This window comes from Cyprinodon tularosa, unplaced genomic scaffold (assembly GCF_016077235.1).
Source record: "Cyprinodon tularosa strain WSP-4 unplaced genomic scaffold, ASM1607723v1 ctg50, whole genome shotgun sequence".
Taxonomy (NCBI): Eukaryota; Metazoa; Chordata; class Actinopteri; order Cyprinodontiformes; family Cyprinodontidae; genus Cyprinodon; species Cyprinodon tularosa.
Window position 1 is genome coordinate 1014072 of NW_024039230.1, and position 24817 is coordinate 1038888.

Sequence of the window (24817 nt, forward strand, 5' to 3'; positions counted from 1 at the left end):
TTGTATAATTTGCTCCGTCAGATTAGAGACAAGAATTTCACTAGACATAAACTGCTTCCTTTTCACTTTTTCTCCCTTTAAGATGTTCTTAGCTCAGGCTAAAAAGTCACAAGCAATGTCAGCTTTGTCCTTATTTCAGCCCTCTAACATCTCACACTTAGGGAAGCAAATAACGCAAGACAGATTGTAAGGCTTAGAATGCAGTGAACTGTACCAAAGGCAAGATTACTTTGTGAGAGATTTAAAGGTCCACCTTTTAGAGTTACAATGGTGTGGTAAATAGCCATCATAATGTGTGGTGTTCAACAGAATTGCTTCTCATTTTCACTTTCATGGATGGTTAGAAGATCTCCTGCGGTAATGATTGCTCCTTTGTCAGGTGTTAATCAGTGTTTGGTTTCTTATCTAATATGTAAAACATTATTAAACAAGTGTAAAGGGTAGACTCAGCTGCTGGATTTTCAAATAGTACAAATGCACACTGGCTCTTTTGGTGCAGTATTTGTATAATTACAGCCATTTTGCTTGAATTATGTTTGCATAATGTGGAGTTACAAACTCCACATATATATATGCCTTCTCTGTTCCTATTTTGACATATATAGAGAGCGCTACTGTAAACTTGTGTATTTGTCAGCCAATTCTTTTTGACCAGCCTTTAAGACCTGGCAATAAAAATAACATTTAGAAAGTTACCCAGCCCAAACGATTATGGAACATTTGCTGCCAACTATCCAGAAAATGTGTTTCTGGTTCCTTAGACTATTATATGGTTTTCAACAGCGAGGGGCAGAGAGGTTGGCTGGCTTCCTGATAGAGATTTATACAGGCTTCATGGCTCTTTCTTGTGTTAAACTATGGGTATGTGTGCAGGAAGCATGTTTCGAGAGACACATACACTATATTGCCAAAAGTATTTGCTCACCCATCCAAATTATTGGAATCAGGTGTTCCAATCACTTCCATGGCCACAGGTGTATAAATTCAAGCACCTAGGCATGCAGACTGTTTTTACAAACATTTGTGAAAGAATGGGTCGCTCTCAGGAGCTCAGTGAATTCCAGCGTGGAACTGTGATAGGATGCCACCTGTGCAACAAATCCAGTCGTGAAATTTCCTCGCTCCTAAATATTCCACAGTCAACTGTCAGCTGTATTATAAGAAAATGGAAGTGTTTGGGAACGACAGCAACTCAGCCACGAAGTGGTAGGCCACGTAAACTGACGGAGCGGGGTCAGCGGATGCTGACGCGCATAGTGCGAAGAGGTCGCCAACTTTCTGCAGAGTCAATCACTACAGACCTCCAAACTTCATGTGGCCTTCAGATTAGCTCAAGAACAGTGCGCAGAGAGCTTCATGGAATGGGTTTCCATGGTCGAGCAGCTGCATCCAAGCCATACATCACCAAGTGCAATGCAAAGCGTCGGATGCGGTGGTGTAAAGCACGCCGCCACTGGACTCTAGAGCAGTGGAGACGCGTTCTCTGGAGTGACGAATCGCGCTTCTCCATCTGGCAATCTGATGGACGGGTCTGGGTTTGGCGGTTGCCAGGAGAACGGTACTTGTCTGACTGCATTGTGCCAAGTGTAAAGTTTGGTGGAGGGGGGATTATGGTGTGGGGTTGTTTTTCAGGAGCTGGGCTTGGCCCCTTAGTTCCAGTGAAAGGAACTCTGAATGCTTCAGCATACCAAGACATTTTGGACAATTCCATGCTCCCAACTTTGTGGGAACAGTTTGGAGCTGGCCCCTTCCTCTTCCAACATGACTGTGCACCAGTGCACAAAGCAAGGTCCATAAAGACATGGATGACAGAGTCTGGTGTGGATGAACTTGACTGGCCTGCACAGAGTCCTGACCTCAACCCGATAGAACACCTTTGGGATGAATTAGAGCGGAGACTGAGAGCCAGGCCTTCTCGTCCAACATCAGTGTGCGACCTCACAAATGCGCTTCTGGAAGAACTGTCAAAAATTCCCATAAACACACTCCTAAACCTTGTGGACAGCCTTCCCAGAAGAGTTGAAGCTGTTCTAGCTGCAAAGGGTGGACCGACGTCATATTGAACCCTATGGATTAGGAACGGGATGTCACTTAAGCTCATATGTGAGTCAAGGCAGGTGAGCAAATACTTTTGGCAATATAGTGTATATGTGCATTAAAGCCTTTTTCACTGAGAGAAATATGAGGTTGAGTTGTTACTTAGATCTATTACTTTTTAATACCCTGATATGCTTCTTTCCAGTTCTTGGAAAGATTAAATATGGGGAGGTTATTTGTTTTATAGTTTATGTACACCCTTTTAACCATCACATCTACATAAAGATTAATGAGAACATATTCATGGATTGTTGGATCTAAAAAGATTTTACCAGCAATGTGGTGATAATTTTCGTGATTAATGGCTCAACGGTGGAAAATCACATTTATCTCTTCTTCTTTATCCCAATCAGAGTTGTTCACTGACTCCCTGCGGTGTTCATGATACAAACTACACATGCAGTCTCATAAACTAATGCATACATGATAATCTTCTCCGTGCAGTGAGTCAGAAACCAAAATACGCAGAGTGTGAGTGTGCCGCAACAGGCTGTGTTCTGTCAAATGTAGAGTTGACTATCGCCTGATGGAGGCCCAAACTGTGATTGCAGCCTTCACTCAAATCTATTTCATCCTGCTGTTTCTCCCCGTCATCCCCATTATCCTCCCCTGTGTTACAGACATCATGCCCTCCTTTTGGAATATTCCCACTTTGTGGCCATAATTCACTACAGTCTGGCTTTTTGACATGCATGCAAATTGGCAAATTACAGGATGCCGAGCTGTCACTAGTCGAATTCATGTGGTCACAAGGGGGCTTGAGGAACGTGGTAAAGGGGGTAGGGTAGAGCACAGCGGACATTAGCCCTGCCTGCACTGGTCTAATGTTGTTAAGGCAGCATGCTTGATTGACACTCAGACTGTTAAAAAAGAAAAAAAACCAAACACAAAATAAATAAATAAGAAAACACATAATGATCCAAGCGCCTTTAGCTGGATTTTTTCCCACCCATTTATCCTTTGTGTCTGTTTTCCCCTCATGTTGTTTTCCTCTTTTTACCTCCAACACTTCATTTGCATTAGAGGGTAGGAGGCTTCATAGTGTTTGGAAGCAAAGACTGGGGACTCCCACACTAACCATCTCCATCCCATTTACCCACCCTCTATCAAACCTTCTTTGTCTCACCCACCCAGGCCAAATCGAGGACACAGCATGCCTTCTGCCTAAGAACCTCTGCTGAGAAGGGGTTGGTGTTTCACGGCAGGCAGTAGGGATGAACAGCATGAGTGTGTTATTGCACCTAGGCATGGTCAGGCAAAATCAGTATCCACATCCAGAATCTCTGTCTGGTTCCACGAGCTTATCCCTTCAGAAGGGAAGTCTCACTTCAAGGAAACAGGAAGTTGGAGTGAAGGATGGGATTCCTTGGTAAATAGTCAGACTAAGAAAGTTTCTCATGTATCTCCCACATGCAGTGTGGTTCAGTGTTTTGGTAAAGAGAAAGAGGACACAGATCATTGTACAGTCTTTGTTTTCAGAGAGCAAAAAGTTGATTTTGTAGGATTTTTTCTTATTTCTTCCTTTCTAGAGAACTAATCTACATAGTTCCCAGATATACTGCCCTATAAACGTTTTTCTTTACCCACTGAAATTTAAACCTCCCTGTGTTTTAATGGGAATATATGTGGCAAAACATAAAATAGATAGCACACAGTTTACTTTTTAACCTTTTGGAAAAAATGTAATTTTAAATATATATATAATTCAGAATTTGTCTTTAAATTAATTTAAAATTATTTTGTACCCCATTTTGTTTCTGACAAGAGTACGCATCAGAATTTTCCTCAATGAATGCTCAGTCACATGGATTTAGCGTTAGCAACATTAACAGTTTACCATTGCTTCTGGGTCTCTTACAAAATAGCTAAGCTGCACAAATAGAAATACTGACCCACTACTTTGGCGTCACATTTATTTCAAAACACCTGCAAGCAAAATAAATATACTCGCATGTATGTTAAACTACTTCTGCTCATGGTTTATCTGCCACTGCACAACAAAATCACACATGAGCGAAAAAATGCCGCTTCGAGAGAAGAAAATCACTCTCTGCGCATGCCAGCTCCTCCCACGCGTGGGTGAGTAGAACATGATGTAATAACGTAAAATCAAGGGCCAATGTAAAAAAAAAAAAAAACAGGTGTTCCCCTTTAAGCTTACCTTTATCAGGAAAAAAAGGGGCATGAATTTGTATCCAAATTAGCTAATTTCATGGTTATCACCTAAACATGATTAAACATGAATTTGAATACAACTTCAGAAGGATTTTATGTGTAAAGTATCAGGCTTTAACTCATTGAAAAGTAAGAAAACATAAGAGAACAAACAGCATCATTAAGATGGAAGAACACTTGATGGCTCAAGAAGAAAGCTGTAGGAAGATTTAAACAGGGTTGGGTAAGTAGGTGTTGGATAACTGCAAGACGGGCATCATTCATAGAAATGATCAGTGGAGAAGCCAAGAAACGGTGGACAAATCTAGAGACAAATGAACGCTATTAATATGGTCTAAACAGAAGAGTTGGAAGAGCAATGCTCTTGCTGAAAAAAACCATAGGGAGTCCCATTTCCACTTTGCCACAAGCCTTGTCGGGACACAACATACATGTAGAAGGACGTACTCTGGATAAATTTACCCAAAAGGTCACTTTAAGGCAACCAGTCTAGAAAAAAATCAGCTGGTGGTGGCTTCTTTGGGCTGTGGAAATAATATTTTTAAGGATGGACAGGGAAGCCTGTTCAGTTTCAAAGGGATTACATAATTAAATACATAATAAAAAACTATCAGTCTAGAAGTGTTTGATCAATAATGCTGTTCAACCAAATATAGTACAGAGACATCCTAAATGTGCCTAAATGTTTTTATAACTATCTATATTTACTTTTTTTTGTAAAAAACAAACAGACAAATAATATTTGTCTAGCTGGTTTATTATAGATAATTTATTTAAACATTTTGATGTTTGTGATTGTAACAGACCAACATTAATCAGTTAACACAATGCTAATGTTTTTGCAGGGCTATATTTTGTTCCCCATAAAAATGTTTTTTTTTTCTTTTTTTGTTGTTTTTTTTACAGTGTCCTGTCTGGCAATTTTCTTCTTTTTTTCTAAGAAATCCCCCCTCTGTGCTTTAATAATAAAATTTCTAAGTCAGAGTAATTACTATACGTCTTGCAGTTCAGCCCCCTCTCTTGGCGTGACCTAATAGTCAGAGTTTATGCTGAGATTTTAGTAGTGCTTTCTAAAGGATGAGTTGGTAGTAACCACACTGAGTCCTCTGTTGAGGAGAGTAGCTTTTAATTAAGGTGGAGACACCATCTTTTTCCCTGCTCATCTTTCACCTGGGAGACATCGGAGGAACTTTGACACCATCCTAGCATGCAGCTGATTAAAGCCAGGTCTCATTTACCGTTGCCTGCTGTCAACAAAACACCACTAATAGCATTATGTCCAGGCCCTGGAGTGCAGGCTTTGGGACTCTTCCCATCCAGGTTCAAACAGAAAGAAAACAAACTTTGCCTAATCTGTGATACAGGAGCCTAATCTCCTTCTGATCTTATCAGGGAGAGGTCTCGTATGTTACAGGGCCTTACTTCAATGATTTGGATATTACTTAAGCAGGAAAATGCTGCCCTGTTTTTTTTTTTTTTTTGTCTTTTTTTTTCAAAGTGAAATATGACCCAGAGACGGAATTTAAAGGTGACTTAGCCTTTCTTAGCAGTATGACAGCTCCATATTAAGAAGTCAGTCAATAGCCCTGTACTAGTGAAGTATAAGTGTTTGCTCCTCTTTCATCATCAAGTAGATGCTGGCAGTGATTTTCCTTGTATTCTGACGATGACCTCATAGATCCATCTCTTTTCATCCATCACTTCTATATATAGATGGGAGTCATTGTTCAAATAGCTTGGCATGTCCCTTTGATGTCCTGGGAGTACAATGATGACATGTCCTTACACTCTTAAGGAACACTCAAGCATGGAATCCTGAAAATGATAAGTTTGTAAACCAGTCTATTAACACATCCATGCTCCATAGTTCACATGATCTACAAGTTAGGAGTATCTGTTAAACGTCTTGCTTTATTTCATGTTATTTTATTTCATGAATGTGACAAGGAAGGCAAATCCAACACTTTTACCTTTTCAGTGAAGAAATTAAATTCTATTTGTGTTCGGATCAAATCATTAGATATTTATTTTTTTAGTTTTATTCCCTCTCATTTAATTTTCTGATTACACTGCAACCAACTACACGATTAATACCTTGCTCATACAGGACATTGTTAAAAGTGACATTGTAAAACATGAGCAGATGGGTGGTATTAAATTTACAACTTAAAGCTGGGTCACTCCTCTTTGGTGTGCATTGTGCTTTTACAGTCCTCATATTAGCTACCCTAGAACGGAAAATTTTACAATGGCTTTTTACTGAATTGCATAGGTAGTCATTAGGTTGGGTTTTGCCCTCCATTCACCTTTAATAGTGGCATACATTAGACCTAAAGCACATTAAAAGCTTGAGGGTTATTCACACAATGAATAATTAGAAAAGTTTGTCTCTTGTAAAGTGAGGGCTCTTCTTTTAGCCGCCTTGTAAAGTTTTATAGAACCGTAAAGCTGACCTCAAAATGGAAATTTGTGTTGGAAGCCACTCGGAGCACGATTACAGCTCTTGACTGTTGTTAATTTTATATTTGTCCAATAAAAGAACTGGTGGTTACAGATATACTCTGTATGCCTCCTCATAACTTACTTCCCTTGACTACTGTTCTTTCTTGTGGTTGATGAGGTAATGAGGGGCTTCCTGGTTCCTCACACATGGGTGTAACTGTTTTCTAGCATTAAAATTCAATAAAAAGTTGTTGTTTTTTTCATTCTAATAGAACATTTAAGGGCACAATTTTCGAACAGGCAAAAGATCTTCGTATTTATGGAACCTAAACCTGAGCATAATGAATTCAATCAAACATGGTGAGAAGTTCTTATCATATGAGGACTTTCAGTCTGCCAATTCTCAGCTGTTTAAACCGAGGTCAGCAAAATGTGAGCAGGCAGATGAGGAAGTCCACAATGAAGCTTTTTGATTACCGCCCTGGGGAGACTCAACTGTGCAACCACTTAAAAGATAATGCCCCGAATGATGTTTTTTAAACTCTGGCTGCTGATGTTGCTAGCTGAAACAATATCAATGATGTAAAGGAAATGAGACCTGAATGGCACTGTTTACAGTTCTTGAATGTTCACACATAAGCAGCAAGTTCCAGTATAAACATCCACTCGGAGCATGTAAATCTAAGGGCTATTAATAAGCCCTTTTATCTTCTCTTCTGGAGTGTGGCCCTAAAGGCCCCAGGGTAATCTGGCCCCCACTGATGAGCTCTTCAAATTGTTCCTTTTCTCTCTATTTTCTTTTTAACCAATGCCTATGCCTTTGGGCGATGGGACTAATTATGAAGCTTTAAACACCTCTGTTTTATATTGCTTGCTTAAAAAAAAGTTTGTTTTGGTCATGTGTTTACAGTGTCTGTCTAGTTTACAGACCTGTGTATACCAAAGACAAACCTACCAATGCCTCTGTTAATGCTGATGGGTCTTTACTGAAGGTTTCTTCGGCTCAGTAAGCTTTTCAACAGCCTGTCCCTTTCCTGTTGTGTTCAGCAGGACAGTGACAGGACTCATATGGTTGCATCTCCTTACATATTTTCCCTCTGCAGACTGAGTTCTGACGGAGCGACTGCCTTTGACTTGCGTTTTCTCTCTCATGCAGACCCCCTTTCAACCGTTGTTTTTCTTATTCCTGTCGACAGAAAGTTGTTTTCGCTGCCTCCCTTCCCTGCTTGTCCGTGACAGGCATACTTCCTGCATTCTGCGTGAGTTAAGGTGTGTGTGTGTGTGTGTGCCTGAAAATGTGTGCATGTCTGTCTTTGTTACTGTGCATGTGTGTAGGTGCTGGATGTGTGAGCACTTCAAGTGGAGTAGAAGCAGCTTTTATGTCAGTGCCAAGTATGGAGAATGGTTCCGCAAGTGAAGGACAGCCTCTTTGCTGCACTGGGCTTCCCACTCTGTTCCCAAAGAGCCAAATTCCTTTATCTGATGTTGGATCTTTGTTATTTGTCCATGAAACTACAACTGAGAACATCTTATACCTGTGGGACTGGTCGAGTGATCTCCTCCAAACCACCATGTGGACATGAACATAAACGGAGTAATTTGCATCTCTGCCATCCTATATCCTTATGTTTCCGCCAGCTTCTTCTGTTCAACAGGCTTTGATATATCAAATGCTGTAGCGTACAAAGTCATAGTGTGATGGCCATACGGGTAATATCCTGCTTAACCTCAGGTCTGCCGGCATATAAAAAAGCTGAAATGTTCCTATTACCAAATTACATCTAAATTTCTTCCACATTTCAGACCTCCATTTTTAAGACTAATAGTAGCTTTTCTAGTCTGGATTTGCTAAGCAAGTTATCATTATATATCAGATAATTCTGTTTCTAGTGTAACTCTTTTGTTATTTGGGTTTGTTTCAGGTCTCAAAGAAGATGATGGCAGGGTTTAGCTTGCAGGACTTCAGTTTCACAACCTTTCCCGTCATATGAAGTACAGCAATCAAAAGCTACTAAAATCCTTTCTTTATTTTTTTTTAACACTTCCATCTTTGTCTATGGATCTTTGATTTCACACAAATAATAAGTCAACATGAACCTTACACAATGGACTTTTCCTTCTACCTTGATAGATGTGTTAGTAGTAGCAAAACAGGCCTCTCACATGATTCTCACATGTAAATGTACATATGAAAAACATGCACAGAAGAAAATGACTGCAGGTAAAAATAATGTTTTACTCAACATAGATACTCAGCTGAATATGAATCCCCAGTGTCTTCAGTGAACCAGAAAGTGTTCACAGTGCCTTACTTTTAACACTCTTAAATTATGTCATTGAATATTTCTAAACACTTTTAATTATATGTCTGTCCTAAAGATTTTGGACAAAATACCATTACTCAAATACCCATTATGATAATATGGCTTTATTTTTCACTTTATAAAATTTTTTGTATGTTAATTTTTGCCAATGTATTAAAATTAAAAACTAAGAAACACACTTGTATATGTATTCAGGGACTGTGCTGAAATATTTGTTATTTCACCTTTGGCAGCAATTACAAGCTTAACAATGCAATCTTTAGACAGTTTCAGCCATGCTTTCTTTATGTATTTTTTTTTTTGGCAAACTCAAAATGAGCGCCATATGGCCATAACTTTTGTCTGACCATACATACAAATTATTGGATTGCTGCAGAGACTGTTGTCAATTCTCGAAGGTTTTTCTTTGTCCACAGAGGAACGGCGGAGCTCTGACGGATTGACTATTGGGTTTTTGGTCACTTCTCCAACTAAACTTTCTTTTTGATCACTCATTTTAGACAGCTGGAGAGCTTTGATAAGACTCATAATGATATAAGACTTCTTCCAATTACTATTAATGAGGCAACTGTGTGATTATTGAGACATTTAAAGCAGCAGAATTTCTTATTGTATCCTCCACTAGATGTATGCCTCCTAGATGTAATCCTGTTTCCGAGGTCCATAGTTAAAACCTTTGTTTCCATGGCTAGCGTTTGTGTTCTGACTTGCTTTATCAACTGTTGGACTTTTTAAAGATAGGTGTGTGGATTTCTTAATAATCTGCAATGAAATGCATTGACCTCACAGGAAACATTTAAGCTGTACATCTGTGTTTTACTTTACTATGTTGAAGAAAACACCTGCTTTAATATTTTTTTGAATAGTATTGAGATTTGATTTGCTAATTTTCTTATTTTGGGATTACCTCATGAATAATGAGTAATAAAGGTTCAAGAACAACAGCTATTTAGCTAGTAGATACCTTTCTGATGCTATTTACATTGTATCTGTTACAGGCCAACCCAGGTATGTGCAAAATGACAAAGATTCCAACAGATCTTGGAAATGAAAACCAGAATAACCATAAAATTCAAAAACTTGTTCCATCCTAAGTGAAATATTTGCTTTTTTATTTCTTTCTGCTTTGCACTGCTGGTGTACCTCATGCTTGAGATGGAAAATACATTCAAACTGCCAAAGATAGACGATCCAGGACTATGCTTTGATATCTGTATATGTGTCTTTGATGTTCAAAACGTGAGATGTGCAGAGATAGTTACTAAATCAAAGTTACTTTCCCCTGAGCAGCTGCATAGAATTTGAGATGATGAAACCGTTTTATTTTCCAAACACTATAATATGAGCACTTTGAAGAGAAATGTTTCAGTGTCCAGGGTGAGAAAAATCTTGTGATCAAGAAGAACAAAAATTAAAATAATGCTATTCTACTCAAAACAATTTCTTCAGACAAATACAGATGTTCACAGTTTAGTCAAATGTCTGCTAATAACTTGTAATTTTTATTGTTCAATTATTCTATGTTATCATCCACCTGGAAATGTCGCATGTAATTTGATGTTTTTTGCAAGTTCAGAAAGTATTTTTAAATTTGAGCTAAATGTTACATTTCCTAGAAATCTCCTGGGATATTGGGTTTATCAATCTGAGTAGCTGGCCATACTCTTAATGGATCCCAGACACTATGACTACCCAACTGTTCTGGCGTGTTTGTTGTTTGTTTGTAGATGTTCCAAAATTGGCCTGTTTTTCAGAGTAGTCCTGTTTCTCTGACTGTTACTGGCTGGATGTGCTCTCTTTCATCCTCTGACATGGGTGCTGGCTGTGTGTTGCCTGGACGGGGCCGCCTGTGGAGCTGGTTTACAGTTGCCTTTTGTATCTCTGCTTCTTTTTCTATGTCTGCTTCTGTCTCCTTTAACCCCAGTCGGCCTCGGCAGATGGCCGCTCACACTGAGTCTGGTTCTGCTGGAGGTTTCTTCCTGTTAAAAGGGAGTTTTTCCACTCCACTGTCGCCACAAGCATGGTTAGTGTGAGGGATTGCCTTCAAGTCAATGAGTCGATGCAATAAACTGGTTTTCCTTGGATAGAAAATTTTGAATCAATTTGACTGTATGATCTGGTTGATTTGTAAAGTGCCTTGAGATGACGTGTTGTGAGTTGGCGCGATATAAATAAACTTAGTTGAATTGAAATAAAACTGAATTCATCTGACTTTTCTACCTCTTTATGTTCCAGTCTCAATCTCTCAGACCAGTTTTTATTTATTTAGTCTGAGACAGTGGTGTCGGATGTAGGAGTTTTCCCTGAAATCGAAGGATTGACGGTTCAAGCCCCAGCTCCGACTTTCAGTGACGTTGTGTCCTTGGGCAAGACACTTCACCTGCATTGTCTACTAATGGTGGTCAGAGGGCCCGGTGGTGCCAGTGTACAGCAGCCTCGCTTCTGTCAGTGAGCAGGGCAGCTGTGGCTACAATGTAGCTTGCCACCATCAGTGTGTGAGTGTGTGTGTGAATGGGTGAATGACTGAATGTAGTGAAAAGTGCTTTGGTCAAGTCTCCTGACTTGAAAAAGAGCTATATAAGTACAGGCCATTTACCATATTATGAAAAAAACAAGTGACTTAATCTTCATTTGATGTATTGGAGTTAGTCAATTCACAACATTTCTGTTTCCATCATGAAATTTGCTGAATTTAGTGCAGTCTTCCTATTTAACAACAACCAATACAAGATAAAAAAAAAAAAAAAAGAAATCAAAACAATGCCATCAGGCAACAAGAATGGCAGAGGCATGATCAAACAGAAAAGGCACAGATTCAAATGATCTGATTGGAGCTGGCGTCAGCTTTTTACTTCTTTCGAGTGCAGCAAGAGCCAAGATGAAAACGAGCATCTTAGCAGTGGTTAGTGCTTAGCATTGTACCCAGGTGACTATATTTATGATCCCCAAGTTTCTATTAGTGATACAGCCACCACGCAAACATGTTATGCACGCTTAACGTTGGAAATTTCACCGAAAAATAAATGGGACTAATAGATAAATCAGATCAGGCTAAATAGAAGCCACTCTTTGTCCATGGAGACTGCTAGAAGTCTGCATCCAGTGCAACTATTATTTAGAAGGGATATAATAATTACTGTAGCTGTATAATATGCATTTCATATGGGAGACACCTGTTCACATCTGCACAATTAAAATTTTGAGAAGATATTTAACTATTTTAGCATATTTTCAAGGAATGTTATATATCTGAGCAACATATGGATGTGGCTTTATGGGGCAACCTCATGGTGACTGTTAAATACCCAACCTGTCAATCAGCACCTTTTAAAAAAGAATGGGGAAATTAGATCTTGAACGGGCACATAGACACAGAGTTCCTTCTGGTTTCCCTCTGTGATGCTGAACAATTTAAACCATGTAATTATCCATCTACTATCCTCTGCATTCTTCCACTAGTGATGTCCTCCAGCATTGCCAAGGCTCTTTGCTGACATGTGATGTCTAAAGCTTTTTTACCTGGTTAATAATCAGATCTAACTTGTTTGGAATTAATAAGCTAATGTACCACCTTTGCCACCTATCCCTTGGAATATAAATATAGATTTTATGCTCCTTGGCAAACAGAGCAATATGCATTTACATAACCTTGAAGATAATTTGCAGTGTAGATCTAACTGAAGCTGATTCCATAATATCTTGAGGTGTTTTATGTTGTTGAGGCAAAATGTTATCCAATCCTCTGCTCAATATATTTTCTATTCCTCACGTCTAATAGATTTTTAAAAAAACAGCCTACAAACTAAGAGCCTGATGCTTTTTCAGCTTCAGCCAAAAGAAACAATGTGCTCATTTAGAGCAGAACTATGAATCATCAACATAAAGAAAGTACTTGAGAATGATACAGAACTCTTTTAATGCATCATAAATGAACAGAACCATTACTTGTGAAATATGACAATATCTTAATTTCTCCTACAGGTTTTAATTGCCATATTATCTTCATTATAAAGAACAACAAAAACATTCTTTTAATTCAAAATATAATTTATGTCTGATTCATGCAAAGGATTCATAACTATTCCACTTGAAAAGAAATTCCAATATAAATGCTAATCTTGGAAAGTAACTTTATTTTGTTTGTGAAATTAGTTGTTAAGTTTCATATGAGGGATGTTATTTGGGGATATGATTCAAATTTGTTTTAATAATAAAAGCTAAAAAAGTGTCTTACAACTGTTATATCTGTCATTTTCAATAAAAGCTGAGCTGCAACCAAATCCTCTCTCTCTCTGTATTTTTCCAAAGAATGATTGATGTTTGAATTTCTAACATTACACCTGAAAAGTATTATTTTTTCAGCACTTCAGCCACAGTCTTTTTTAGCCACCTCGCACAAGTGTTGAAAATCATCCTAGAGTGAGTTTGAGTGACAGGACTGGCTTTCGAACCGGGGCTGGCTTGACAGCCTGTATCCCTTTCTCTAGCTGGAAGTAGAGGCTAGCTGAAAATGACACATCCCAGAGAAAGCTAACAACTGGCTATCACCCTGACCGTTTGTCTTCATCAATCAACCTGCGTTTGTTGACTAAGCAACATGGTGTCGCGATTACTTTCATGCATTCCCTTAATGGGGTCCAGAGGGGCATCCTTTCCTCACAGTAGGCATTTCCTGTCCCATTGCATCATGGGATATCTCTGCCTCCTTTGAGTAGATTTTTTTTCCAAAGTTTTCCTTCTTTTCCTTTTGGTTTTCTCTTTCCTCCTTCTTTTTAATCTCACCTTCATTCCTGTCTGTCGTTCCCCCCCTTCTTGATGTTATTTGCTTAGCTTTGTCACACTGCTTCACATTAGAAGCAGAACCACTGTGTTTGTACCCTTGTTATGTGAATACTTGTGATGATTTCCACTTATTTTCCAAGGTATACACTGAACTGGATGTTGCAAACCTTTTGATCAACCCTCAGATTTTATGAACAGATACCGGCGCTGTGCGCTCAGATCAGCGCATTAGCGTTTCATTTGAAAGAATGGTGTCACTGTGTTGACAAGCTCATGATAAGTTGGTAGCTTCTAAGGGAAAATGTTTAAAGCAGATAAATGCCTCAGGACTCCATCTGTCTGTCTTATTGTCCTGATTGTAGTTTATTTTCGTGATTATGAAAACCTGCTTTAAACAGGCTTGTGGGATGTTGGTTTATTAGCTTTAGATAAAGCGTGCCCCTCGTTCAGTGGTTTCACATGAGGTATTTAATGTTATCTCTTCTGACTTCTGTGCATCTGTATTTACTGTCTACACGACCGCCTTTTTTCATCCTTCCTTTGATTATTACAAAGGAGGAAGGAGTTGCGAATGATATTTCTTACTCTTAGTCTCACTTACTCCCTTCCCTCTCTTACTTTCTCCTTTTTGCTGCACCTCTCCTATGGCTTTAAGAGGCTTAGCAGCAGCTTAGCGCCCAGGTCAAACTGGTCTTTGCCCTTCATCTGTCAGCCTTTTGATGTGGTGCCAGTCTGGGCAGCTTGCTACGCTCTGCCTTTAACAGCACATCCAGAGGTCAGAGGAGAGCTCTACTTTAGGACTCAACCCCACCTTAACACTCTTTGTGTGTCTCTTTTACCCCCCATTTCCTACTGCATCCCGTTACTGCTCCTTCTCTTCACTAGTGCCCATTATTATTTTATAGTTTGGTTCTGCATTCCTTTCTTTCAGGCTGTGGTGAAAGGCAGACCTTTGGCTTTATTGCTTACACATGTCCACGGCTTTCTCCCTCAGCAGGGAGAGACAAAACAGCAAGATGTAGATGGCCAATGAGGGCCAGCCATCTTAACTCTCCCCACCTTGAACTAATCGCTGGGGGCCAGGGTACATCTTTGCCTCAGCCTTGTGCCAGTGGGGTTTCAATTTGTAGAGACATAAACAGATACTAAAGCAAAGGTAACAACACAGTGATTTATCAAGCTAGTTCACATCAAATTATCACAGCGCCCCCCTGCTGTCAAACCCCATATTAGCCCCCAACCAAACCCCTGCTTCAGAGGTGTGCCGTGGTCACACTTCATTTAGGAGCGGACAAACATGTGTCCCAATGTCTGGTTTCCCTCTGAGCGTGACGACCAGCTTCAAGCAAGCCAAAGATCATCGTGGACAAGGCTTCAACGCTTTAAGCAGCATGTCTGTTTTCAGGTTTGTGTGTGTGCTGGTAAAGGTGTAAGAAATCTGAGCAAGAGTCTGGCTGATATGCCTAAGCTGTAACACGGGTGAAATGACTGCGGTTGAATGAAAAGCATCTGCATGGTTGTTTTTACAAAAAAGAACTACAATAAATTGTTATCTCTCAGATGCACACAATTTTTTATTCGTTATTTTCTTTTTTTTATTTGTTTGTTTCATCACCAGCAATAGACGACCAGAGTTGTTTATTAGTTGTTTTTTCTGTCTAAAAGCACCGTAGTCGGGTTGAGTTGTGTATTATTGTGAAATCAAGATGAGTACCTGAATCAAACCTGAAATAAACATACCTTTTTTTCTGTTGCAAAACTGTGTTCCACTTTAATATGCCGCCTGAAAGAGTGCTGCCTTTGATCTCCACTTGCAGGAGCGCTGCACATGGATAATATATCTTTCAGAGATAAAAGTAAAAATGTGCACAAGCTGATGATGTCATTCAGTTGTGTCCGCAAGCCTGGGAGAAAAGCAAACTTTCACAGGGGAGGCTATCCCAGGGATCACTAAGGGTGCTCTCTGAGCCTTTGGGGAAATCAATTACACATTTTCCAAACTGTGATTCTTGCTGTAGGAACTTAATCGCGGGGCCCTTCTGCAACAGATCATTTCAATGAGTTTGGACAATGTTTTTGCTCCTTGGTGTCTACCCCACTCCACCCCCTCACTGCAGCCCCCACCACATCTCCCACCTTTGCAGTTTGCTACATTTGTGTAGACTTTACAAATCTGCAGAGAGTCATTCATCATCATTTTAATTCGTATCTGTCTTGAGTGCCTAAGCTTTGATCTTGTTGTATTTTACACTTTACATCTGTTCTGCATTTAACCTTCTGCCGTGCTGTTGCTCAGAAACTATTAACCCCGTATAACTGGAGTGGACTACACATTGTAACTTTGTAACCATTATAAATCTGGCATATTTGTCCTGGCCCACCAAATAAATGATCCACCAGTTCAAATGCTGTGATAAGAGGAGCTCACGTTGCTATTTCCTGCCTTATGAGACAGGACAGAGAGCAATCCCATGCTTCCTCTTATGTGATCTTTTCTTCTTTTAAAAGCTTATCTACTCCTAAATCATCCTTCTTTAGCAAGGAAGTATGGATTTTTTTTTGGTATTTTCTCTAACTCTTTCCAGCTTCATCATTTCCAGGCACAACTCCTTACGTATGTTTGCTGGCACTCCACCTATGGCCCCAGCCTCTCTCCCTTCCTCAAAACTTCAGCTCTGTCCTCAGGAACCCAAGATCACAAGGCCCTGACCCCTCCTTCTCCACCAGCACACTAATCATCTCTAATCAGAAGTGAAATGCATTTTTCTAAGGAAGTAGCTGGAAAATTTCACAATCTGCATTTCTCCAACCAAGCTGATTAGGGAAACATTATCCTGCTTTCACAGTCACTTCCAATCTGCCTTTAATCTGTCACTTCAATCGCCTAATTATTTAGTCAATGACCTGAGGACGCAATCTTACAAAAGAATGAAATGCATGCCATATCATTTTCCCTTTCATTTATGCATGATATCACTGGTTACACGTTATGTTCCCTTCAGCTAAATATCCAAGCCTTGCTCCTCTGCAGATGAATGTCTGTTTTAAGTCTGTGCTACTGCATGTGTGGCATGCGCGGGTTTGAGCGTGTGCTGGTGAGCTATTTATTGTCCTTGCAATGCATCCTGTACATACAGCAAGTGGATGTGTGCTTCAGTGTGTGTCAACAGTAGCTTGTTTAGAAGCTGCTGAGCTGTGAATGCCGACTGGCGGTAATGCAGTTTGGCCCCCGAGTTGGAGTACCCTTTGGGGAATGAGACTCTGTGGGGGAGTTGTGTTATTGAAAAGGTCATGATTACAGTAGGGGGTCAAAATAACTCGCTGACACTCTTTATACACAAGTGACTGCTACTGGGCCTCAGGCCGTTGAGAACTATATTGAGTATTGACTATATGTCACGGCAATAAAAAGGGAACCTGTTCTCCATCGGTGAAGGTTCTACCTTCAAAGTGTGAAGTCAGGACAAAGGGAAAAAAACATCTCCAATGTCAATAGGATTGTCATGTTGACATGGTAATTTAGTAGCAGAGTCAGGAAAGGAAAAAAAGCTGTAGTATTAACCAAATACATTTAAAATGAGAAAAAATCTATTGTTATAAGAAATTCTACACAAGTAGAGCTTTATTGGGTGTCTCTTTCAAATACCTGGTTAGATTACAGTTCTTCCTCAAAACAGAATTATGTCTTTGTGGCATAGGTTGAGGAAATATTCCTGAGAATATGTAGTTACGGCAGATTTATAAGTGCACATACATTATTTGAACCTTCGTTTCACCAAAATCCTATACTTGCTCCACTGCTGACTCTGTTGTTGACTCTGCAGGCCATTAAAGAATGGTGAGATCATGCTCAAGACACAAATTATGGTAGGTAACAACAAGTGTATGAGTTTGATTTGGTCAAAAAGTGTCATGTCGAATGTTGCTTTTTTAGTACTATGTGGACATATGTTACAAATCAATATCCCCATATTACTGATAGCACAACCAAAAAAAGTGGCAGGGTTGTCCCATTGTTGTTAACTTAGTTGTGGGTCTAAGTGCTTTACCTGTCTCCTCCCCAGGGTGTGTTTTGGCAGGATGAGCTCCTAGCTGATGCCACTTCACTGCAGTCAGGAGGCAGAATTTAGAGGAGTGGATTTCCCAGGACGGATGCCAGTTGGTTAACTTCTGCACTGTGGTAACTTACCTGCTATCCCCTTTAATTTTGATATTCTTGTTGAAAATTCACCTTCCTTGTTTTCCTCTCGTTCCATTCGCACTGACTCCAAGTCCGTCTCCCCCGCTGCTTCCTGGATCCATCCTTAAGCGCTCACCTGCCTGTCGACTCATCGACACTCCCTCTGGGTCAGTAAAGAAAGAAAGAGTAAATCAGTATTTGTGCGCTGCAGCCCAACCGAATTCCCATCCTGCCTGGATGTCTTTAATTCCCCCCCAAACAATTCCTGGCATATGAGAATCGTAAGGACTGCACAACCTTCTCTCATCACCTAAGATTCCTCCTGTAGCCACATAACTGATTGTGTCTCTTCCCCAGAACGATCCAATCTGAGCCTCCCTGGTGCACCTTTTCTAGGACAACCAAACTTTCTGTGATTCAAGAATCATAGCAGCATGTCAATTGTTTTATTTTTTCATGATCCTAATCCCAACAACTGAGTACCACACTTAAACTCCTAGAACTCCTTTAATCAGGCAACCTCTTGGCATGAAAGTTATATGTGTTGACCATTTAGAGGAGGTATTGGTTGTGATGTCTGGTTATTTGAGGGACTTTTTGAACCTTTCTATAATCCCAAACCAATACCTTACCAATATTCTTTCCTTAATATATGTTCTCTTTCTGAACCATTACCTGGAAACGCAAAAGATGGTTCATAATTAATTCCTAACTTGACCAGGTATTAAAAACCATGCTCTACAGAAAATATTCTTCTTTCAGTACTCTTTTTACTTTTACTTTGAACCTTAATAATTTAGCATCATTGACTTAATCTAGATCTGTAGATATATTGAGTTTCTGCCATGTGATTGGCTGATATCCTAACCATCAAACAGAGACACCTAAAAGTTGAACCTAAGGCAACCTCTTGGCATAAAGGTTATATGTGTTGACCAAGAAATAATGAGCCATCGAACAGAGATATCTAAAAGTTGCTGAACATTGTATAGCTGCACTACTCATAATTACATCTTTATTTATACCTTTAACTCAATAAAATAATACAGCTCTTGCCCTTGTAACTTGTGCAAAGTTAAAAAGCAATCTGAAATATGTGTGTTGCAAATATCAGGACAATTAAAGAATAGATTAAAGCATGCAGTTCGGAGAACTTTATATACAATGCAATTATAACAGTTGAACACCCTACCCAGTGAATCTGATAAAAATAAAGAAATCTGCATCCATTTTTGGCATTTACTTAATCATATTTAGTTACTTTAACACAATTGTTGTATGTCCAACCCTGCTAACATGAAACAACTCTGTTAAAGCAACTAAATATGATTAAGTAAATGCAAAACACGGTTGAATAATTTTTTTCAGTGAGCACAGCTGTCTCTCTTCTGTGTCTGACTGTATGGCCTTTACTCTATTTGCAGGCTCTTCAGCTTCCGGATTCTGGACAGACAACATGGTGATTTGGTCCTGACACTGAATACCCTAATAAACCTGGACAGAAATGTGCTTTTAAAAGTGTAAGAAAACATTCCAATGTCTGGCTGTAAGGCAGATACTATGTCCAGTCCAGCCTTTTGTTAAAACTAGTTCTTAGCACCTTCTCTTAGTTTTGCAAACATACCACCAGAGGTCATGAACTCTGGCACCTTGGAGGGCACCTTGACCAAAGAAAAACAGGGGAGGCACATCAAACACCAAGATTTGCTGTTTGTTCAATTTAACTTTTAAAGTTTTGTGTTTCTTGTATTATTATCAGTTTACAACCTGATAAGATGTTGAACAGAGGTAAATCTCTACAGACAGAATCCTTGAAAAATTGTTTATTTGCCCTGAGGTTCTGTTTTTATATTCAAAGCATATTTTGTCCCTGTTCATGTTTCAACAAAAGCTGTGTGAAATTGAACATTTAGGGTAAAATAAGTAATAATAAAAAGTGTGATTTCAAATTTTGTTTTGATTTATAGCAAAGCATGAGAGCTATTATTGACATCCCCAGTTGGTAACTACTGCAGTTAGCTGACAAAATCCGTTCTCATGCACTAACATTGAGGTTGAAAGTGCATAGCAATAGGCATAACTTTTGTAACAGAACAAATATTGACTATTTCTTCTGACTGGCAGAGAAAGCGATCAGGCTATAATAACAGATGGTGCCGTAACAGAGAGAGGGAGAGTACAGGGGCGGCGGGCGGTTGCTGTAGAGAGCTGATGTGTGAGCTATTTCAGGAATGCCGGAGAGGAAACGTATTGATCGGGACACTTAGACTTGATAAGGACGTCAGGTTTAAGAGGAGCAAAGCAATCATTAAGTACACAACTGCCTGCTGTTGTTCAAAAAATATATTTGCTGCTCTCCCTCTTTTGCTCTTTTCTATTTTTCTCCCCCACTTTATTTGTCTCTTTCTTGCCAGAGGTGAAAAGAAAATCTCATCTCCATCAGGCTAAATTGTGGTGGGCAGCGTTATCAGTTCAGAAGACCTGGGGATTTGACAGCTCCCACTCCATGGTGATTAATTACTTCTCAACACTGGTGGGCTCTCCCCTCTCCCTCTGAGTGAGCTGCTCCAGTGGAGGTGGTAGTGGCTGGAGGCAACACATGATAAGTGCTGCCCTTATTACTGGTCTCTCTGGGAGAAGACAATGCTGGACTAAAACAGGTTAAATCATACTCCCTATGCTGCCTGGTGACAATAAAGCATAATATGTGTTGTATATCAACTTGTTATGGCTTCCTCCATGGTTACAAACTTTCTTCCCCTTTCATAAACATCTTACACGGTTGACTATTACAGACTTCAGAGGTCTTCATTATCAACAGACAAGGAGAGGAAGGAGACTCCTCATCACATCTCTTATGGACAAAATTAATCACTTATAGACATAATAGAAGAGAACTCATCCATTACAGCCAGTGTAATCACTCAGGAGAGGAAGCAGCAATCAAGTGAGAGGCTTCAATATACACTAGCAAAGTACTTAGCTGTGTACATATTTGTATTACAAGCTAGACAAAATCTTTTTTCACTTTTAATATGCATTCTACTTTTTTTGCACACAGCTGGTCCTTGAGGTTCATGTCTCCCTGTAGGCTCCACTGTTTTGCCTGTGTGAATGAGTGGCACTTTCCCTGAGGCTGTGACTGATAATGGGTGTCTGCATTTGTATTTTTTTTCCTACTATTTTACTGTATGAAGCTCAATGCATAGGTCTAAAAAAGCCTACTTTCGAAAGTGTCATTATTGAACCTGTCAATGCTGTAAGTCTCCCTGAAGGCAACAAGATGGAGATGAGACACAAAAAGACACATGGGGAGGAATGGTACACACATGGCTGTCACACGTCAGTCCCCGTTGGCAGGGACTCCGGCCATTACTATGTCATACAGATGGACACATCTGTTTGTTTCCTGGAAACACAGGAAAATGAAAATCCCCAACAGCGTGTCTGTTGTGAAGATCATTTGTCCATATAGGCTATGGCGGCTACCTTAATTTCAAGACTGATGTTAACTGGAGACTTCACTAAGGTGTTAACTCTTTGATATTACTGTTGCTGACATTGCATTGTATTTTTTGTGTTAGATTCAAATTAAATAGTGAAGATTTTTCCTTCATATAAATATATATATATATATATATATATATATATATATATATATATATATATATATATATATATATATATATATATATATATATATATATATATATATATATATACACATGGGGCTTTAATGACACATTTCACTACAGTAACAGCAGCCGTCATTCTTTAAGTGGAATGTGTCTACAAACTTTTGTTAGGAAATATCCCAAATTCTCCCATGTTGTGGAATGTTTGAATGAATAGCAGGTTTCAAGTTATTCCATAGACTCAATATTTGAAGTAGATTTGGACTGTGACTTTTCAAGCACATAAATAAGCTTTGATATAAAAACTTCTGTTGATTCTACCTTGTTGTTGTCCCATCTGTGGTCAGCAAAGTCTCAATTCTAACCTGTTCTAACCGTCTACAGCAGCTACATTCAGATGGTTAAACGGGAGTTATTTGTGTCTTCCTTTCAATAATGGCTTTTGTTCTTGTTATGCTTCCAAGATACACATTTCTAGATCCCCAAGGATGTTTCCGGCGCTCTATTAGATTGAAATTAGATTGAGTTCTGGTGATTGGGCAGGCCATTTCAATAAAGAAAAACGTCTGAGTTTATTTATGCTTAAAGGGGAATGTTGGTTTTTTAACATTGGGCCCTTGATTTTACATTATTACATCAGGTTCTGCTCACCCATATGAGTTTTGTGGCATTTGGAGCTGTTCTAAAGGTATTCCGTTAGGTTATATCCAGTAACGTCTTCCTATGGGCAACGACTGGGAGGCACAAATTAAACTATTTCTCTCAGTAAGTTCCTGCCATGTGATTGGCTGATTAAAAATTTGTGTTAACAAGCAGTTTGACAGGTGTACTTAATAAAGTGGCCAATGTGGCTGTCTAGCTCAAGTCCTAGGTCACCTGTCCTGCCAGCAGGAAGCCTGGGTTCGTGAGACAGCTCGGGGGTATGAGCTGCCAGTGTGGGTCCTTATGCAAGACCCTTCACAATAATGCCTGCTTTGGGGAGTGGCGGAGTAGTGGTAAGGCAGTGTGCTTGGATCTGGCTCCCTGAGAAAAGACCCTTAACCCCCATACTACTCCCTAGGTGCCACACAATGGCAGCCCACAGCTGCCATTAAATGCAGAGGATTCATGTCGTTGCTCTAACTTGTGTCAGCGTAATGACAATAAATCGCTGGAAAAAAACAGATGTATGTACACTGCAATATACACATACAGTATGTGGTCTTTTGCTCAACACATTGTCCCGCCTAAGCTAAGGAACTATGAAGTTCCCCCACTGCTAATTTTTGTTTCTGTGTTGCTCTTCTGATTATTGCTCTGTTTGGCCAGTAAGTCCCTTTAAATCAGTGCCTTTCTCTTGGGAGGTTGGCAGTCCCGGCATACATTTTCTTCTCAGAGATATTATTAAATTCTTCATAGCTTTGTGATAAACTTTTTTAGCATACTTTTTGACAATTAGTTAAACTGGAGTTCACCTACAGTCTATCAAAGTTAATATGCTCTACTTTCTGTAAGTCTTTGATACTGGTTCAGAAAGTAAGAGTATCGATGGACAAAATCACAGGCAGGTGTGCTTTTTTATCCTCTTCAAAAAAAAAAATCACAACAATGAAAATGGTAGGACATACTTAGAGTAAACGTAGTTGAAATTATATGAACATTTGACATGTCATTTTAAATAGATATTGTGCCGAAATTGATAAGAAATTTTTCTTTTTGTATTTTCATTATTGCTTTTTAGCATTGACCTGGTACATTTGATACATAATCTGCATTTCTTTCAATCTAAGTTAAAAGAGCTGTAGATGTAAACAGGTACTGCACATATTTTGTGGCATACATTTTTTTAATTGTATGTTTTCTTTTTTAATAAGGTGAAAAATTTAAGTTTGAAAATGATTGCCGTTTAAAAAAAAATCTATATTAAACATGTAGAAATACACTCACCGGCCACTTTATTTGGTACCCCATGCTAGTAACAGGTTGGACCCCCTTTTGGCTTCAGAACTGCCTCAATTCTTCGTGGCATAGATTCAACAAGGTGCTGGAAGCATTCCTCAGTTTGGTCCATATTGACATGATGGCATCACACAGTTGCCGCGGATTTGTCGGCTGCAGATCCATGATGCGAATCTCCCGTTCCACCACATCCCAAAGATGCTCTATTGGATTGAGATCTGGTGACTGTGGAGGCCATTTGAGTACAGTGAACTCATTGTCATGTTCAAGAAACCAGTCTGAGATGATTCCAGCTTTATGACATGGCGCATTATCCTGCTGAAAGTAGCCATCAGAAGTTGGGTACATTGTGGTCATAAAGGGATGGACATGGTCAGCAACAATATTCAGGTAGGCTGTGGCGTTGCAACGATGCTCAATTGGTACCAAGGGGCCCAAAGAGTGCCAAGAAAATATTCCCCACACCATGACACCACCACCATCAGCCTGAACCGTTGATACAAGGCAGGATGGATCCATGCTTTCATGTTGTAGAACCAAAATTCTGACCCTACCATCCGAATGTTGCAGCAGAAATCAAGACTCATCAGACCAGGCAACATTTTTCCAATCTCTTTTATTGTCCAATTTCGATGAGCTTGTGCAAATTGTAGCCTCAGTTTCCTGTTCTTAGCTGAAAGGAGTGGCACCCGGTGTGGTCTTCTGCTGCTGTAGCCCATCTGCCTCAAAGTTCGACGTACTGTGCGTTCAGAGGTGCTCTTCTGCCCACCTTCGTTGTAACGGGTGGTTATTTGAGTCACTGTTGCCCTTCTATCAGCTCGAACCAGTCTGGCCATTCTCCTCTGACCTCTGGCATCAACAAGGCATTTCCGCCCACAGAACTGCCGCTCACTAGATGTTTTTTCTTTTTCGGACCATTCTCTGTAAACCCTAGAGATGGTTGTGCGTGAAAATCCCAGTAGATCAGCAATTTCTGAAATACTCAGACCAGCCCATCTGGCACCAACAATCATGCCACGTTCAAAGTCACTCAAATCACCTTTCTTCCTCATACTGATGCCCGGTTTGAACTGCAGGGGATTGTCTTGACCATGTCTACATGCCTAAATGCACTGAGTTGCCGCCATGTGATTGGCTGCTTAGAAATTAAGTGTTAACGAGCAGTTGGACAGGTGTACCTAATAAAGTGACCGGTGAGTGTATCTAGTTGCGATTTCAAAAAATGTAACAATGGTCACTGGTTA

General features: G+C 39.7%; 1 long non-coding RNA gene across 1 annotated transcript in view; it reads left to right on the forward strand.

Annotated features, from left to right (window-relative positions):
• Positions 1–20694, forward strand: part of LOC119795127 — a 29554-nt gene extending 8860 nt beyond the window's left edge. Inside the window, exons 2-6 of the long non-coding RNA XR_005282292.1 lie at positions 17645–17687; positions 17885–18000; positions 18093–18167; positions 19425–19520; positions 20415–20694. This is a non-coding gene — a long non-coding RNA (uncharacterized LOC119795127). The remainder of the gene's footprint in view (positions 1–17644; positions 17688–17884; positions 18001–18092; positions 18168–19424; positions 19521–20414) is intronic.
• The last annotated feature ends 4123 nt before the right edge of the window (positions 20695–24817 follow it).